Genomic DNA, 5,916 nt, shown 5'->3' on the forward strand with positions numbered 1-5,916 from the left:
TGGTCCAGGGCTTGACGGAAAAGACTGTTGGTCCAGAAAAGGGGGCAGCGGCAGCCATGCCAACAGGGGGGAATCGGCAGCGCAGATTTTTCGACGAACATGGGCTGGACGCTGGACTGGCCGGGCCATGCAGGAAAATTCATCGAGGGGACACGCTGAAGAAACAGCGCTGGTTTAGACACGGTGGGCGCAGTGTTGGAATCGGCAGCGCCGATGAAACCGGCAAAGTCGGCAGAATTGGCAGCGGGTGCTGGCGATGGGTCTGGACGGGCTGGATAGTCCAAGGCTCGACGAGAAAGACCGCAGGTTGAGACACTGGGGCAGTGGCAGCCCGCGGGACAGTGTCGGCAGATTCGGCAGCGCAGATTTGTGCGGCTGCAGGTTCGTCGGGGAAAATCGGCAGCGCAGATTTTGCGACGAACATGGGCTGGGCGATGGACTGTCCAGGCCAGGCAGGAAAATTTGTCGAGGGGACACGCTGACGAAACAGCGCTGGTTCAGGCACGGCGGGCAGTGTTGGAATCGGCAGCGCCGACGAAATCGGCAAAGTCGGCAGAATCGGCAGCGGGTGCTGGCGATGGGTCTGGACGGGCTGGATAGTCCAAGGCTCGACGAGAAAGACCACAGGTTGAGACACTGGGGCAGTGGCAGCCCGCGGGACAGTGTTGGCAGATTCGGCAGCGCAGATTTGTGCGGCTGCAGGTTCGTCGGGGAAAATCGGCAGCGCAGATTGTCTGACGAGCATGGGCTGGACGCTGGACTGTCCAGGCCAGGCAGGAAAAGTCGTCGAGGGGACACGCTGACGAAACAGCGCTGGTTCAGGCACGGCGGGCAGTGCTGGAATCGGCAGCGCCGACGAAATCGGCAAAGTCGGCAGAATCGGCAGCAGGTGCTGGCGATGAGTCTGGACGGGCTGGATAGTCCAAGGCTCGACGAGAAAGACTGCTGGCTTAGACACTGGGGCAGTGGCAGCCCGCGGGACAGCGTCGGCAGATTCGGCAGCAGTGTCTGTTTCGGCAGCGTTGGCTCGGAATCGGCAGAGCCGGCGAAATCGGCAAAGTCGGCAGCAGGTGCTGACTGTGAGTCTGCACGATTTATGGTCCAGGGCTTGACGGAAAAGACTGTTGGTCCAGAAAAGGGGGCAGCGGCAGCCATGCCAACAGGGGGGAATCGGCAGCGCAGATTTTTCGACGAACATGGGCTGGACGCTGGACTGGCCGGGCCATGCAGGAAAATTCATCGAGGGGACACGCTGAAGAAACAGCGCTGGTTTAGACACGGTGGGCGCAGTGTTGGAATCGGCAGCGCCGATGAAACCGGCAAAGTCGGCAGAATTGGCAGCGGGTGCTGGCGATGGGTCTGGACGGGCTGGATAGTCCAAGGCTCGACGAGAAAGACCGCAGGTTGAGACACTGGGGCAGTGGCAGCCCGCGGGACAGTGTCGGCAGATTCGGCAGCGCAGATTTGTGCGGCTGCAGGTTCGTCGGGGAAAATCGGCAGCGCAGATTTTGCGACGAACATGGGCTGGGCGATGGACTGTCCAGGCCAGGCAGGAAAATTTGTCGAGGGGACACGCTGACGAAACAGCGCTGGTTCAGGCACGGCGGGCAGTGTTGGAATCGGCAGCGCCGACGAAATCGGCAAAGTCGGCAGAATCGGCAGATGAGTCAGGACGGACTGGATAGTCCAAGGCTCGATGAGAAAGACCGCTGGTTTAGACACTGGGGCAGTGGCAGCCCGCGGGGCAGTGTCGGCAGATTCGGCAGCAGTGTCTGCCGATTCGGCAGCAGTGTCTGCCGATTCGGCAGCGTTGGCTTGTTGGCGCGGGGGGCCGATGCGAGTGGGGACTTGGGCAGCGGGCAGTGAAAGCAAGAGTTTCCCCGATGCTGCCGGGAAAAACGCTCCCCGGGATGGCCGGGTGAGATGACCCGGCGGCCCGCGACGGGTCATTCAATTCCATGCCCCGTCAACATAACTCCCGATGTACTGTTTGCTTTTTCGGAAGAAGAGATCCATCCCCCCATCCTCGGCCAGCCAAAAACGCTCCAATTAATGGCCGGGTGAGATGACCCGGCGGCCCGCGACGCGTCATTCAAATCACTGCCCTATCGGCTACAACTGCTGATGGGTGGGATTAGAGGCCTGCCATGGTGGTGAGGGGCGGCGAGGACCGTGAAAGCTAGAGTTTTTCAGAGGCTGCCGGGAAAAAGGCCCCTCGGGTGGCGGGGTGCGAGGACCAGGCGCGTCATTCAATTCTCTTCCCTATCAACTTGGCTCCCGTTGGCGGGATTGGAGGCCTACTGTTTGTTACAGGGCTAAAATCGTCAGGGGAAGAGCTGACGAAACAATGCTGGTTTGGATGCAGGGGGTAGTGTTGGAATCGGCAGCACAGACAAAATCGGCAAAGTCGACAAAAAAGACTGTTGGTCTGGACATCGGGGCAGCGGCAGCCATGCCGACAGGGGGGGAAATCGGCAGCGCAGATTTGTGCAGCTGCAGGTTCGTCGGGGAAATCGGCAGCGCAGATTTTTCGATGAACATGGGCTGGAAGATGGACTGTCCAGGCCAGGCAGGGAAATTCGTCAAGGGGACACGCTGACGAAACAGCGCTGGTTTAGACACGGTGGGTGCAGTGTTGGAATCGGCAGCGCCGACGAAATCGGCAAAGTCGGCAGAATCGGCAGCGGGTGCTGGCGATGAGTCTGGACGATTTATAGTCCAGGGCTTGATGGAAAAGACTGTTGGTCCAGACAATGGGGCAGTGGCAGCGCGGATTTGTGCAGCTGCAGGTTCGTCGGGGAAAATCGGCAGCGCAGATTTTTCGACGAACAGGGGCTGGGCGCTGGACTGGCCGGGCCAGGCAGGAAAATTCGTCAGGGGGCCACGCTGACGAAAACAGGGGCTGCGGAGTGGAAAATCGGCAGCGCAGATTTTTCGACGAACAGGGGCTGGACCGGCCGGGCCAGGCAGGAAAATTCGTCAGGGGGGCACGCTGACGAAAAGAGGGGCTGCCGCGTGGAAAATCGGCAGCGCAGATTTTTCGACGAACAGGGGCTGGATGCTGGACCGGCCGGGCCAGGCAGGAAAATTCGTCAGGGGGGCACGCTGACGAAAAGAGGGGCTGCCGCGTGGAAAATCGGCAGCGCAGATTTTTCGACGAACAGGGGCTGGACCGGCCGGGCCAGGCAGGAAAATTCGTCAGGGGGGCACGCTGACGAAAAGAGGGGCTGCCGCGTGGAAAATCGGCAGCGCAGATTTTTCGACGAACATTCGTCAGGGGGGCACGCTGAGGAAAACAGGGGCTGCCGCGTGGAAAATCGGCAGCGCAGATTTTTCGACGAACATTCGTCAGGGGGGCACGCTGAGGAAAACAGGGGCTGCCGCGTGGAAAATCGGCAGCGCAGATTTTTCGACGAACAGGGGCTGGATGCTGGACCGGCCGGGCCAGGCAGGAAAATTCGTCAGGGGGGCACGCTGACGAAAAGAGGGGCTGCCGCGTGGAAAATCGGCAGCGCAGATTTTTCGACGAACAGGGGCTGGACTGGCCGGGCCAGGCAGGAAAATTCGTCAGGGGGGCACGCTGACGAAAAGAGGGGCTGCCGCGTGGAAAATCGGCAGCGCAGATTTTTCGACGAACAGGGGCTGGACGCTGGACTGGGCCAGGCAGGAAAATTCGTCAGGGGGGCACGCTGACGAAAAGAGGGGCTGCCGCGTGGAAAATCGGCAGCGCAGATTTTTCGACGAACAGGGGCTGGACTGGCCGGGCCAGGCAGGAAAATTCGTCAGGGGGGCACGCTGACGAAAAGAGGGGCTGCCGCGTGGAAAATCGGCAGCGCAGATTTTTCGACGAACAGGGGCTGGACGCTGGACTGGGCCAGGCAGGAAAATTCGTCAGGGGGGCACGCTGACGAAAACAGGGGCTGCCGCGTGGAATGGCAGCCTACACGCAGATGCGAATTCGGCAGCGCACGATGGCTTGAGCAGGTCATGGGTTCGACTTGGCGCGATCTGAAACCTGGACGAGGGACTGTCGACGCTGGACGAGCCAGCGCGGTGGCCTGTCGTGCCCCGTTCAGGGGGGGCCTGCCGCGGAGACAGCCCTCGCGGGCTCGACAGCGCAGGCCAGCGTCCCCGACGTCGCTGGCCGCGGCAGGCGAGCTGCCGGGGTTCCCGCATTCCTACAAGAAAACGTCGTGCTTTCCACATGAAACCAATCCAGTAAAATCAGCCATATTTTTATGAGGCTGCCCACTGAATTTGGGGTCATTCCGGGCCGGTTCCTAGTTTTGCGGATTTACTCGATTTCTAATGGTAGGAAAATTAAAACAAATACTTCCCGACCTCGAAAAATTCTGGGAAAATTAATGAAGGTGGATTGGATTTTTGCCAACCTCTGTGCAAAATTTCAGCTCAAAATACCAAGAAATGAATTTTTTAGAGGGGGGGTGACAGCTGGGACCTAGTAGTGTCTCCCCCTGCCAGAGCTGCAATGACACTTATTGCTCTTTAGGGAGCCACCAGGCCGGCGCCCCTCAAAGACCACACGCGCGCGCGCGCCCGCCCGCGCTGGGCGCTGGGGCGCTGGGGCCTGAGGGCCTGGGGCCCTTGGGGGCCCTTGGGCGCTTGGGCGCGCGCGCGCGCGGCCCCCGCAGCCATGCCGCGCTGCGCGACGCGCGGACAGCCCCTGCTGGCTTGCTCTCTCGCCCGCGGGGGGGCTGCCTTCGGGCCCTGGCCCCCCGCGTTCTGGCCTGCCCCCCGCGTGGGAGAGGCTAGGCGCTGCAGGGGCCAGCCCGACGTCGCTGGCCGCGGCAGGCGACAGCCCCTGCTGGCTTGCTCTCTCGCCCGCGGGGGGGCTGCCTTCGGGCCCTGGCCCCCCGCGTTCTGGCCTGCCCCCCGCGTGGGAGAGGCTAGGCGCTGCAGGGGCCAGCCCGACGTCGCTGGCCGCGGCAGGCGAGCCGCCGGGGTTCCCGCATTCCTACAACAAAACGTCGTGCTTTCCACATGAAATCAATCCAGTAAAATCAGCCATATTTTTATGAGGCTGCCCACTGAATTTGGGGTCATTCCGAGCCGGTTCCTATTTTTTCCGATTTCCTCGATTTTTAATGGTAGGAAAATAAAAAAAAATACTTCCCGACCTCGAAAAATTCTGGAAAAATTAATAAAGTTGGATTGGATTTTTGCCAACCTCTGTGCAAAATTTCAGCTCAAAATACCAAGAAATGAATTTTTTAGAGGGGGGGTGACAGCTGGGACCTAGTAGTGTCTCCCCCTGCCAGAGCTTCAATGACACTTATTGCTCTTTAGGGGGGTGCCCCCTGACTGGCCATGGGGCGCGCTGGCCTGGCGCCCATAGGCCTGCCGCGGGGGATATGTGGGCTGTTGCTAAACTCGGACTAAGGTGGGGGGCCTCATGGCCCGAAGTATTGCCGGCATCGATGACCCGTTTTCCGGCCGGCGACGACCCGATTCCGGCCACCGTCTTCGGGACCCGCTCCAAGCCGTCGGGCGCGTTGGGGCTGCTTATCCGCGGCGTGGGCGTGGCATTCATTTGCCGTGCTTGTGCCAAGGTGCTGGCAGCTGCTGCGCGGCTGTCTGCTTGCCGCGACGTCACGGCGGCGGTGGCCGCTGCCCCTGCTCGCAAGTCGGAGGCCTGGCCGACGTGGCTGGTGCGGACCGCCGAGCTTGGGGATTGCGAGGAGAGCTCTACGCTGGCGTGGGCGTGGCATTAAATTGCCGTGCGCGCGCCCATGCGTTGGCTCTCCTCGCAATCCCCGACCTCGTGGCGTGACGTGCCCGCTGCCGAGGCCTGGCCTCCGTCTTGCGAGCCGGGGCTGACAGCCCCCCGCATGATTGTCCCTGTCGTTCCCCCCCGCGGCCTGTCCCTTGTCCCTTCGAGATCCTTCGCCTCCGGCT

This window comes from Populus nigra, chromosome 2 (assembly GCF_951802175.1).
Source record: "Populus nigra chromosome 2, ddPopNigr1.1, whole genome shotgun sequence".
NCBI lineage: Eukaryota > Viridiplantae > Streptophyta > Magnoliopsida > Malpighiales > Salicaceae > Populus > Populus nigra.